Below are 13,370 nucleotides of genomic sequence, written 5' to 3' on the forward strand. Positions count from 1 at the left end.
TCCCCCTCCCTCTTCCTCTCCGTCAACCTCTCCCTCTCACAAAATCTATTATTCTGAGACACCACCGGTCTCTAGGCCAGCCAGAGCTACACAGTGAGAAAGTGTCTTAAAAAGGGTGGTGGGGTGGGATTTGTTTTTACTTTTACTTCATGTGTGCATCTGGTTGCAAGCAGAGGCCAGAAAAGGGGGTCAGATAACCTGGAGCTGGAGTTAGAAGTGTCTGTAAACTGACCGACATGGATATTCCAACTGAACTCAGGTTCTTTGGGAAAGCATTGAGCAGTTGTTTACTGAGTAGTTATTCTATCGCTCATTCATCTCTAAATTTGTCATAAAAACATATTCTTCATTTTCCAGACTTTTTTGTGCTGAATATTTTTTGCTTATAATACTTATTACAAAATGCATAAATGCAGTTATTCTGTTTATTATTAAATTCAAGGAAGAAAAGAACACCATAGACATTTCAGGGCTTCTCCAAAAAGCAGTGTTTATTTGGAAAGTCATCATTCTCAGTTAAAATGCAGGATTTGCAACACCATACTTTGGTGAGGATAAAGTTGTTTTTTTTCAGTTTTATAGGTTGTCTTTATTCTATTCCAGCTGGCATTACAAAGGACCATGAACTGGACAGCTTGAGTGCACTAGAAGTTATTTACAGTTTTAGAAGCTTACAAAGCTAAGATCAAGGTACTAGAAGATTCAGTGCCTGGAAGATGGATCCCGTTACTTTTAAATTAGTGCTACCATTTGCTATATCTAGGCTAGTTTCTTTTCTTTTTTCTTTTTTTTTTAATAAGGGATTTAGTCTTAGTCCTTAGAGCTGTGCTTCCCTGGCCTCACTTCTGAGTGCCCCAGCTTTGTGCTTAACACTTTTAAGACCTGAACACATCCTTAGCTATTTATAGCTGTGTAACTTTTGGTAGGTATGACCTACTGTCTTAATGAGGGTTTTACTGCTGTGAACAGACACCATGACCAAGACAACTCTTATAAGGACATTTAATTGGGGCTTGATTACAGGTTCAGAGGTTCAGTCCATTATCATCAAGGAGGGAACATGGCAGCATCCAGGCAGGCATGGTGCAGGAGGATTTGATAGTCCTACATCTTCATCTGAAGGCTGCTAGCAGAATACTGACTTCCAGGCAGCTAGGATGAGGGGTTTTAAAGCTCACACCCACAGTGACATCTACCGTAACAAGGCTATACCTCCTAATAGTGCCACTCCTTGGGCCAAGTGTATACAAAACATCTCATCTATCTTCTTTCAACCATCTGTGCCAACATCTGCAAAATGCAGATGAGTACCATTTACTTCATTGGGTAATTTATAGAATTGAATGAAACAATGCATAGAAATAACTTAGCATATTGTTTGGCTCATGATACACTTTAACACATATGACTAGTTAGTGTCCTTATCCACAGGCTTTGTTCTCTTCTATCCTCAAAATTTAAAATGTTTTGGTGAAGGAAACAAAATACATATGGAAACAATGTTAGTGATACTTTCATTAGCAGAGTCTGAAGAACTTCAGCAGTTCTGGGTTATCATTAATCAAAGCTGATTCCTCTGCTCCCGCTGAACGGAAGCCATAGGTTCTCACCCTTCCTAATGTTCGGAATGTTCTCACCCTTTGATACAATTCCTCATGTCATGGCGACCCCCAACCATAAAATTATTTCCATTGATAGTTAATAACTATAAATTTGCTACTGTTATGAATTATAATATAAACATATGTGTTTTCTGATGGTTTTAGGTGACCCTGTGAAAGAGTCATTTGACTCCTGTACTGGCTAGTTTTGTGTCAACTTGACACAGGCTGGAGTTATCACAGAGAAAAGAGCTTCAGCTGAGGAAATGCCTCCACGAGATTCAGCTGTAAAGCATTTTCTCAATTAGTGATTAAGGAGGGAGGGCCCATTGTGGGTGGTGTCATCCCTAGGCTGGCAGTCTTGGGTTCTGTAAGAGAGAAAGTTGAGCAAGCCGGGGGAAGCAAGCCAGTAAGTAACATTCCTCCATGGTCTCTGCATCAGATCCTGCTTCCTGACCTGCTTGAGTTCCAGTCCTGACTTCTTTTGGTGATGAACAACAATTTGTAGATGTAAGTTGAATAAACCCTTTCCTCCCCAACTTGCTTCTTGGTCATGATGTTGTGTGCAGGAATAAAAACTCTAAGACAACTCCCAAAGGGATCATGACCAACAGGTTGTGATTCACTGCCAATGATTAATACAAAGTATCAAAGGAGCATCTCTGTTAAGTCTTTGTTTCCCTCTGAAACTTCACAAGTCAGGCTTCCATCACCTGCATTTCTGTAAGCATTTTTATCTCCCAATCACCCACAGAACAGCCCATTAAGCTCTAAGTAGCCAATGCCCTTTCCAACACAAAGCTTCAAGTCCTTCCACAATCTTTCCCAAAACATGGTTATGGTCTGCCATAGCAATACTCTACTACCTGGTACCAATTCCTGCTTTAGCATTTTTTCTATAGCTGTGATAAAATACCAAGACAAAAATCAACTTTGGGAAGAAAGGATGTATTTGCCTTACGTGTTCCAATCATAGCAGGGATGTGAGGGTAGGAACTCAAGTCAGGAAACTGGAGGGAGGAAATGAAGCAGAGGCCAAATGACTGGCTTGCTCAGCTTGCTATTCTTATACAAGCCAAGAGTGCCTCCTCAGGGTTTGCACCACACATAATTGGCTGGATCCTCCCACAGCAATTATCAATCAAGAAACTGTTCCACAGACTTGCATGTTGGCAATCTGATGGGCTAGTTCATCAGTTAAGGCTTCCTTTTCCCAGAAGATGTTAGTTTGTGTCAAGTTAACAAAAAAAATGTACAAAGTACCATCCTTAATCATTTTTTCTGCTGGAATTGGCCATTTCTTATATACAGGTGTCAGAGTTTCTATACATAGGGACTCACTGTTTTCTACCTGCATTTCTTTCAGCAGTTATCTCTCATATTTTGAAGTTCTTGTATTAGTTTCACACATGTCAACTTTTTTATATAATTACATATTCATGTGTTTGACTCAATTATGTAATGCGTAATAACTTTACTGACATGGGCTTATTAATCTTATTTTCATTTCACTGTCTAGTTATTTTCTTTTTCATATTTTGTGTCTTATAAAAACATGTGTTTATTTTTGTGTATAGGTGATGTGTGTGTGTGTGTGTGTGTGTATCTCCTTCATGAGAAGAGGGTATCCGATATATGCCCTGAAGCTGGAGTTATAACCAGATGCAAACTGTCTTGTAGTTTCTGGGAACTGAACACAAGTCCTCTACAAGAGTAGGAAGTATTCTTAACTGCGGAGTCATTTCTGTAGTCCTTCCTATTTTCTTTCTTTTGCTTATGTAGTTTTGATTTAGTTGTGGCAAGAAACTTTGAGGCAGAGATTAACTCTGTAAAGAGACTTTTAAGTATGCATTACAATAGCATTATAGTAAGGCTTATTGTTATACAACAGATCTCTACAACATATCATTAGTAACAGAAAATGAATACTTGCTGTACAACATCTGTATTAGTCTTGTTTCTCAAGTTCCGAAAGCACCGAAAGGCACCGAAAGGCAATGGCAATAGCCTATATTTTTTTGGGGGGGGGATCTCTTGGATGACCTTGTCCTATAACTTGAAGAGGGGTTTCTGTTACATTTTTGTTCGAAAGTGTATTGTTCTAGACTGCAGAGTGCACAAGGCCTTGTGCTCACAGAGAAGGACTAAGAGAACCAGGAATATTAACCATACAGGGGTTTCTCCTCAATGAAGGAGATAAAATCAAATAAGTGCATCTACCATCTGAGAGTGTAGGTTATTCATGATATGGTGACCTTTTTGCTATCTGTAGTGACATACCTCAATCTAATTCCCCAGAATGAATATTTCAGACTCTTCTCTCCTGAGACCATTCCCATCTTTATAGGGGATGTCACATTTACTTTCTGGCCTGCTAATCTCTGTGCAAGTGGTCAGAATCCACAATAGATTCTAGGCCTTTAAGCTCTAGAACCCACATTCACGGTCACATGTACTTAGTAAGACTTTCTATGTAATTACGCCTTCAGCTTTATTTTGCACCTTGATTGCACTGATTGTTGCCTGGAAACTTTCCCCCAAATTGTGCTGTGTTTTAAATATGCTGACAGCTAACTGCCTGATGTTACTTACACTCCCTGAAGTCTGAGCCAGGTTCCCTAAGTCAACCTGCACGTCCTTTCCATTCTCATCTTTTCATGTGTTTTACTTCCCTGTCTGGCATCTGCATGGCCCCCCTCACTAGACTGGACAGGTAAGGAGCATTCACGAAGTCTCAACAGTATGGTTGCTGTAAATAAATGAGACCTGTGTATAGGCTTAGACATGTTTTTAATAAGAGGTTTTAACTATTTTATCCTTCTTTCTAGCCTACCACCCTCCAGAGGTAGCAGGGAAAAAGTTATTAGGATTCAGAGGAAGTGGACCTGTTTAGAAATAGCTTTTTGGAGTAAATGCAATTGGTGTTGTCAGGATATCAGCAGTTTAGTTCATATGAATTGGCAGCAGGTTATACCACCCTAAGCCTAAGTGGTCAGCCCTTAACATAAGACAAGTCTATAAGTGTGTGTGTGTGTGTGTGTGTGTGTGTGTGTGTGTGTGTGTGTGTAACAATAGAAGAGGTCATGAATTTGAAAAGGAGTGTGGGGGTGACATAGGAGGAGTTGGCAGGAAAGAAATGATGCAAAAACAGTAATCGTGCATGAAGAATTCAAAATATAAAATTTTAAATAAGTAAGGACAGATAACTGCCAGAGTTTCCCTAGTTTGCTTTTTATTCAGCTTGTGATTGGGGAATCGAGCCTTCCCAGTTTCCATTCTTTTTATTTTTTAAAAATTTTTATTGCTTATTTTATTTACATTTCAAATGTTACCCCTTCCCAGTTACCCCTCTGAAAAGCCCCTAGCCACTTTCAAGTCCATGGCATTTATTCTGTGTTTTGCTTGCTGAGAATCCCTCTCATGCCCTCAAACAACTTCTAGTACCTATCTTCAAGTGCTCCTCATACCCACTTAATCTTGTAAATTCCTCAGTGCCTTTCCCAGGTATAGGTCTATGCAGAAGACATGAGAGATAGATGAGAAGCCAAGTGTGATGACACATGCTTGTGATTTCCAGACACTGGAGACTGAGGCAAGAGGACAGTAATTTCAAGGCCAGCCTAGACTATATAGCAAGACTCTGTCACTTAAATAAAAGAGAAAGAAATGGAAGAGAAACAGATAAAAAGTATTTCCAACTTACTTCTAAATACTTAAGTTTTCTTAGACTTATATTTTCATAAATTATTCCTAAAATAAATGCCAACTTACAGCTAAAACATATGCACTTAGTTGGAGCCAACAGACCATTACTATAAGACTTTTTTTCTGGAAAAAAAAGGAAATTTAATTTTGAAATTAAATCATTTATATGGTATCAATGTTCCAAATGCTGACTGGCTGAGTTATAGTATCTATAAAGTACTTTCCAGCTCTAAGAGTCCCTGATATTAATGTAGAATATGAAATATGGACTTGGCCAGAATAAATTTAAAGTGCCAAAAAAATCCAACAAGGGCCTATGAAAAGGGTCATGGTGTGTGGTCTTTCACTTTGGTGACACAATGTGAAGGCAGGGAGAGAGGGACACCAGGCCTCCATGTATGAACATGTGCAGTTTTCGATTTCTTGCTCTGTTTTCCAGACAGGAGGAGACCTCTTGAGTCAGGCTCCCACTGATGTCCAGTATGGGTACATTGCCTGCCTTCAATGTATGGAAATTTCTGTCAAAGGACAAAGTGTTCACATACTGTCATTCAAAGCACAAAAATCCTCTTAGTACCCAATTTCTTGTCTGAAAGAATTTTCTCTTTCTTTGCCTTTTCTTTTATCTTTTCTTTTTCTTTTTTTCCCCAGTGGTGGCACATGCCTTTAATCCCAGCACTCGGGAGGCAGAGGCAGGTAGATTTCTGAGTTCCAGGCCAGTCTGATCTACAGAGTGAGTTCCAGGACAGCCAGGGCTATACAGAGAAACCTTGTCTCAAAAAACAAACAAACAAACAACCCCAAAAAAGAATTTTTAAGCACGCATTCACCTGAGCAGCTCTTGCCAATGAAAAGTGCTCCTCATTATCCCTTCCTTCCTCTAAAGTCTCATGTTGTATGATTGCATGTTTACCTCATCTGCATCTGAGGTTTTATTAAACCATACAGGTCAGGATTAGCAGAACAGTCAAGTCGATGACAAATGAAGTTTCCTTGCTCACTTCAAAAGAGCTTTTGCCTTCTTTAACTTGTTCTGTCCTCTGGTTTTTCAATTTGCTCATAACTTTGGCAATTGTGAAAGCCAAGTCAAAATCGAGGTTTTCACAGAATTAAAGTGGTTCCTTGTTTAGACTTTATGGAGCGGTAATTATAGACTAAAGGCCATTGAAGCAGTATACTGGAGATGTTAATATTTGATTATTTAGTTATTGCTGTAAACCAATGTGAAGAAATGTTTCTTCCATTCACTTTCTCTTGTTTTTCTCTCCTGCCTTCACTTGCTCAAGTCTACTACAATCAAAACTTTGCACTAGGTAATTATTTGTTGAATTATTGTTCCCTGATTCTATCTCTGTTTTTCCTTTTTTGAGTTCACCAAATGAAACCTGACTAAGAAATTGCCTTCTGAGGAGAAGGGAACAACGCTTGGGAGTGAACTGCTGAACTGACGAGTTCTCTACCCTTGATTTATATGTTTAAAACAAGTCTCTGGCTCCTTTAAAGAGCAGATCTGGAAATGCTGTTGAGGATAAGCTTTGGCATTAGCATGTCCTTCTGAGGCAGCAATTGCAATGACTTCATCCCTGGAAAATGTGGCTCTTAGGATAGCATTCACACATGCCTTAGGTTGCCTGAAGGAAGCATCCTCTGATATTCAATAAACAATATGAGCTTTCTCCATCCTCATGTCTCCAGACACTTTGTCCACACAGTGTTTATGAAAATGACCTCAAGAAGGCCTGAGTTGCTACATTGTTGGAAGGAAAGAGACAATTAGTGTGTGTGTGTGTGTGTGTGTGTGTGTGAGAGAGAGAGAGAGAGAGAGAGAGAGAGAGAGAGAGAGAGAGAGAGAGACAGTGTAGGAGTGTGTGGGATTTTTTTTTTTAAATTTTTATTTTAGGAACATGCCCTAGCAGACCAGACAGCTGCCTGGAGGCCCACACAGTTGCTCCTTTAATTCTTCAGTGTTACCGGAGTGTGTGAAGATTAATTTGCCAGCTGTTATATCACAGAACAAGCAATTCTGCTTGTCAGCTTGGAGGACTCCCTTTCCCACACCTTTCTGGCATTTTTCATGTCAGGTCATTCTCTTAAGCAGCAAGAAAGGGAAAGAAGTGTAAACAACTTAAATGCAACAATAATTTTGCTTAAATTTTATCAGCTATAAAGTGATTTTGTTTTGTGTGAATGATTTTCTTTAAATAATACTAGAGAGACTCAGAGGCTCCTGGGCATCTGTGAGTACATACACAATTAGAAAGTGTAAAATAATATCAGATTGTTAATCATGATAAATATAGAGAAAGATTAGGTTTCTAACCTTAAAATTTGTTACTCCATGGAGACTACGTTTAAAGAAGGCATTTCCAGAGAACATCAAAGGGCAATGATGCACTTTAATGTACTGCAAATGTTCCATATGGAGCTAGCTTAGCAGTTTGAAGTCCGCCGATGCCCCCAGCAGCCCTGCTAGTACAATTTTAAAGACTAAACATAAATCAGACTTAGTAAACAAAGACAGAGGGAGGTGAAGTTGCTGATACTGAGCTAGACCTGTGATCCCAGGTCAGAGCTGTCTCTCTGTCTATACTCCATCTTCCATCTTCAAAATGGTTTTCATTAAATACCTTGTGTTTGATCATGTATTGGAGGGTGCACACACATAGCGTGTGTGTGTGTGTGTGTGTGTGTGTGTGTGTGTGTGTGTGTGTGTGTGTGTGTGTGTAAGTCAGAGGTTAATGTTAGATAGCTCCTTTGTGGCCCTTGACCTGTTTTTGTTTTGTTTTGTTTTGTTTTGTTTTGCTTTGAGACAGTCTTTCCATGACTCAGTTCCTCAGGTTTCAAAGTGTGTACTGACTGAGCCTTCTCCCCAAACCCTACCAGGCTAGTCAATGTTTTCACAACATACCTTGTGTGTCAATACATAAAAATGTGGGTGAGGGAGAGGGAAGTAGAGGGAGAGAGATGCAAAGAGATTGCTCAACCTTAGGAGATATATAGACCATAAATGATACTGTATTCCAAGTGACAGATTTGTTTTTCTTAGCCTCACTTATTTAATGACTTTTCTCTTCACTAAGGGATTCTTCACATAGCAACAGTGACCTTACTGTACCACCTTAGTAACCTCAAGAATAAAAGGAGACCAAGTGTGGTGGCACATGCCTTTAGTCCTAGCACTCTGAGAGGTAGAAAGATCTCTGTGAGTTCAATGCCAAGCTTGGTCTACATGACAAGAGGCCAACTAGAGCTACACAAAGAGAATGACTCTGTCTCAAAAAAAAAAATAAGAGAAAAAGAAAAATCTTACCCCTCCTTGCATTTTGGTTAAGTTGGGTGGTTTTTTTCATATGTTTTTATATGTGGTATAAGTGCATGTTGTATATGAATGTTTGTAGAGGAATTTTAGTTCAGCAACACAGCTACTCTGGCAAGGGACCACATACCTTTAATCCATCTGGTGGGACTATAGACACACCCTTAGCACACACCTTTAATCCCAAACAAGGAAAGTCAGGTTAGTTTATAGAAGGAAGCATTGATATTTGAGAGTGAAGTCTAACTGGAGGATAGTTCAGTTCATAGAGTCAGTTCTGTGCAGTCAGTTGAGTTCAGTGCAGTAGAGTGGAGTTCATTTATGAATTCATGCAGTTCAGTGAAGGTCAACAGAGGCAGTTGAAACCAAAGAATAAGAAGGATCCAGAAGATTAGAACAAACTGCCAGTGTTGTTTGAAGTCAAGCAGAACAATTCAGTGAGAAACAAAGAAAAGGCAAACTGAATCAGTCATGTTCGAGAAGAGTTTGAGCCAAAACATCTGAGTTGAAGCAGCAAGCTAGAGCAAAGAAAGAATTAGAAACGGTTAGCTTACTCAGCAGGAAGTCTCCAATACAACAATTACACCAGGTGAATAAAAGTTACCTTTATAAATGTTTGTACGTGAATGGGTGTGCACGGATACAGGTACTTGTACACGTGTATGGTCATGTGGAGCTGTAAGGCTGATGTTGGAATACTCATTTGCTCTTTGACTTTATTCTTTTGAAGCAGGGTCTGTTAATCAAACAGAGCACTTATACATATGACTAATTTCTTGAGCTACTTTGCTATAGAGATTCCTATCTGTGCCTTTTAAAGCTGGAGTTATGAAGAGCTGTCATGAAGTGTTTGCTGCTGATGTGTGAACTGAACTGCCAATTCCAAACAACCCAGTTGGGAGTTTCTCCAAAGAATCCTTTCTAAAAAGGCCCATTTCCACTTTATCCTTTCTTATCCACTACCTCTGGTGGGTAGTGGGCTAAAAGGGAGATTAAAGCATTTAAGAACCATCATTAAAAGTAGACTTAAGCCAGGTGGTGGTGGCGCATGCCTTTAATCCCAGCACTTGGGAGGCAGAGGCAGGTGGATTTCTGAGTTCGAGGCCAGCCTGGGCTACAAAGTGAGTTCCAGGGCAGCCAGGGCTATACAGAGAAACCCTGTCTTGAAAAAAACAAAACAAAACAAAAAAGTAGACTTAAACAAATTACAGTCTTGTTTGCACAGCAAGTGCTTTCTCTGTTGAGCCATTTCCCTATCATAGAGTTTCTGACATGTAGATTTGTATGTGTAGACATGGCAAAATAAATCTCTGTAATTAAGTAATTTCCTATGCCTTGGCACTGCTAGAAGTCAAAAAGTAAGGATTATACAACCTCTCTGCTTCCTTTCCTGGAGGAGAATCTATAACTCTGAGTCAGTATGGGAGGAAAGGGGTGGGGGTGGGGGCGCTCAGTGATGAGAGACAGTTCTGTCTGAAGAGAACAAAGAACTCACTGAGTGTGCCAGAACCCATGTTGAAGATCACAGGATCATGAATTAGAGTTCTCCTCCCCTCTGGCAGGACAGGAAAGGAATCTTATAGACAAATGGTGCTAGCAGAGACATTAGGGGATTAAAGTCTCACATATTTGTGACTTGAAACCAGAGAGAGCACATCAGACTATCACAAGTGACACAGGCCACCCCTGTTAATTTTTGTGTATGTGTGTGCGCCGGGTGGGGTGTGTGTATGTGTGACTATTCTCCAAGAGTAACGAAGAGAAATGAGGGTATGAAATTTTATTTCAGATGGTGCTTCGGACTCTTACCCCTTTTTCTGGCAATATCTATGACAAGCAGCTTAACAGATGATCGAAGCTATCATCTTGTGGTTGGGTTTTTTTTTTTTTGATGGAATTTAAATGCTACTTTGTCTTATTCCATTTACCATCAACCGGGGGTTGCCCAGCAGGAGAAATGAGATCATTTCCCTCTGAATGGCAGGCTGAGCTTGCCCACATTCATTCTTCTTCCCACATCATGTTTTAGCCTCAACATGTCAGCAGCCTCTGAACTGTGCCAGATTTTGGGAGACAGGGTACTGTCACCACTGGGAGGCAGACCCTCCCATCTCTGGAGTGTATCACAACAGCTGCTTTTTCTCTCATTTGCCTGTCAGATGGTGGGAGGAGGCTAAAGAAGGCGTTCTGCATTACTGCCTGGCACAGGGCTTTGCCAACCTTTGAAGTTCTGGAGCCCAGTAGCAGTCCTTTTTGATAGTTTCCTAACACCTCATTTATCATTTGCAGTCTTTTTAAAGTATTATTTTCCTTCCTTCCTCCCCCCCTTTTTTTCCCACAAGGTCTCATGTCCCCTAGACTAGCCTAAAACTTGCTATGTACTCAAAGATGATCTTGAGCTTGTGATCCTCCTGCCTCCACCCCTTGAATGCTGGGATTTCAGATATTCACCACTACACTAGACTAATGCCACGGTGGGATCTAAACCCAGGATTTCAGGATTCTTCACAACTAAGCTCCATCACCAATACCCAGCATCCTTTTTCTTGATTCTGTTTCTTAGATAGCTGTATGCCTGCAGAGGCTGGTCATTGTGGGAGAGTGGGGCCGACTGTCCTTCATTCCATAAGGACAAGCAGGGTTGATGGCAAAACTCAGCTGTCTAGCACTGGCCCAGCATACCCAAGGCTTTGATTTTTAACCCTAGTACTAAAAACAAAGTAACAAAACTTAAGCCCCAAGCACCCCAAAACATAGCTGCTCATCTCTGTGATAGGAAACTGCTGGTGTAAAATTTATATTGTCCCAGAATTAAATGAACAGCTCCCTGTCTTTTAAAAATGAGATGCAGTTTTTATGGTTTGATGTATTATGTAAATAAATTTTGGGGTATGTTTTTGTTTTGCAGCTTCACACCCTAAACATATATCTACAGTACTATGTACATATCTCTTCACATCTACATAATATCCCAGTCTTACTTTCCTCCTAGGAAAGAATTTCTATTAATCCTTCCATATATAATCCTCTCAGCCTTTTTAATATTTACTTTTGAATATGTATTTCTTGCTCAGATTTTTCTTTCTGTAGATGGGGGTCTCATTCTATAACCTGGGTTATGCCAGACCTTGTCATCCTCCTAACTCTGCTTCCTGTTTAGGCATTTATATGTTATGTGTTAATTATTAATTATGCATTATATTATATATCATATATGATATATGATACGTGATATGATATGATATCATATATCATATTATATATCATATATTACATATAATATGATATATGATATGATATGTGATATATCATACATTACATATAATATGATATATAATATGATATATGATATATGATTGATATATGATATATGATATATGGTATAATTATATGATATATGATATGATATATGATACATGATACATGATATATGATATATGATATTATATATTATATTATATATTATATATTATATATTGTATATTGTATCACATATCATATATTGTATATCATATATCATATATCACATATATCATATCATATATCATATATTATATATTATTTATAAGTAACTTAAACTATATCATAAATATAATTTATAATATATTATAAGCACTGTAATATTTAATATGTTATAAATAATATAATACATTATATATTATATACCTTATATAATATATATTTCTGTGTGTAATATATGCCACAAAAACTGGCTTTAGGGTGTCCCCAGTAGAAGTTTTTTTAGTGGGACAGTAGTTCCCCCATGATATCTTACCTACTTCTAGCAGGAACTCCCCAGCTACACTCAGCAGAGGGCTAGTGAATGATTGAACCAGTGACTATGTGTTTTGACACCTGTGTCAAGTTCCTACGTCCCATGGTCAAAGACTGTTATTTCTAGATTCTTTATTATCCATACTATCTCTGCCTCCCCATCCCCAGCAGTAGACACTAAAGTTCTCCTTGTTGTTTGTACTCGAGAATGAATAAAGACTCTGGAAACAGGGATTTGGTGTTGATGGACAGGGATTTGGTGTTGATGGACTACCCAGGACTGTGTTCAGAGTCTTTTTGAACACACCAAGTTTTTGTATTGTAAGTGGCCTTTAAGACCCTTCTCAGTATCAGAAGGAAAATAATTACGTTGATACAAGAAACAAGGTTTCCTAACTCTTAGATATATTTGTACTTCATGATCCACTGAAATTTGTTTTGCTTTCTTATATTGGTAAGGGAGAGGGACTATGGTATTGATATACTTTTCTTTTATTAATATATATGGGAATCATAATTTCCAATGTCTTAGTGTACAATATTGGGAGGGGGCTTTCTTAAGAGATGTGCAAGTCAATGTATTCTGATTTAATGAATAAGTAATGCCTGTAGGGAATGATGGAGGGAATCTGGTGCCACTTCCATGTATTGCATCTACTATTTTACCCTCTCCTGAACACAGCAGATAAACAGCATTTTTAAAACATATTCTAGGCTCTCAGGACACTGTACCTGCCAGCATTCCGGACTTAAATTTCTCAGTCTTAGAACTGTGACCAGTAATTTTATGGAGTTTTGTTTGTCTATCTATTTGGTTTTTTTAATTTTTAATATTTTTATTACATATTTTCCTCAATTACATTTCCAATGCTATTCCAAAAGTCCCCCATAGCGCCCCCCACTTCCCTACCCACCCATTCCCATTCTTTTGGCCCTGGCATTCCCCTATATTGGGGCATATAAAGTTTGCAAGT

This window comes from Mus caroli, chromosome X (assembly GCF_900094665.2).
Source record: "Mus caroli chromosome X, CAROLI_EIJ_v1.1, whole genome shotgun sequence".
NCBI classification, from domain to species: domain Eukaryota; kingdom Metazoa; phylum Chordata; class Mammalia; order Rodentia; family Muridae; genus Mus; species Mus caroli.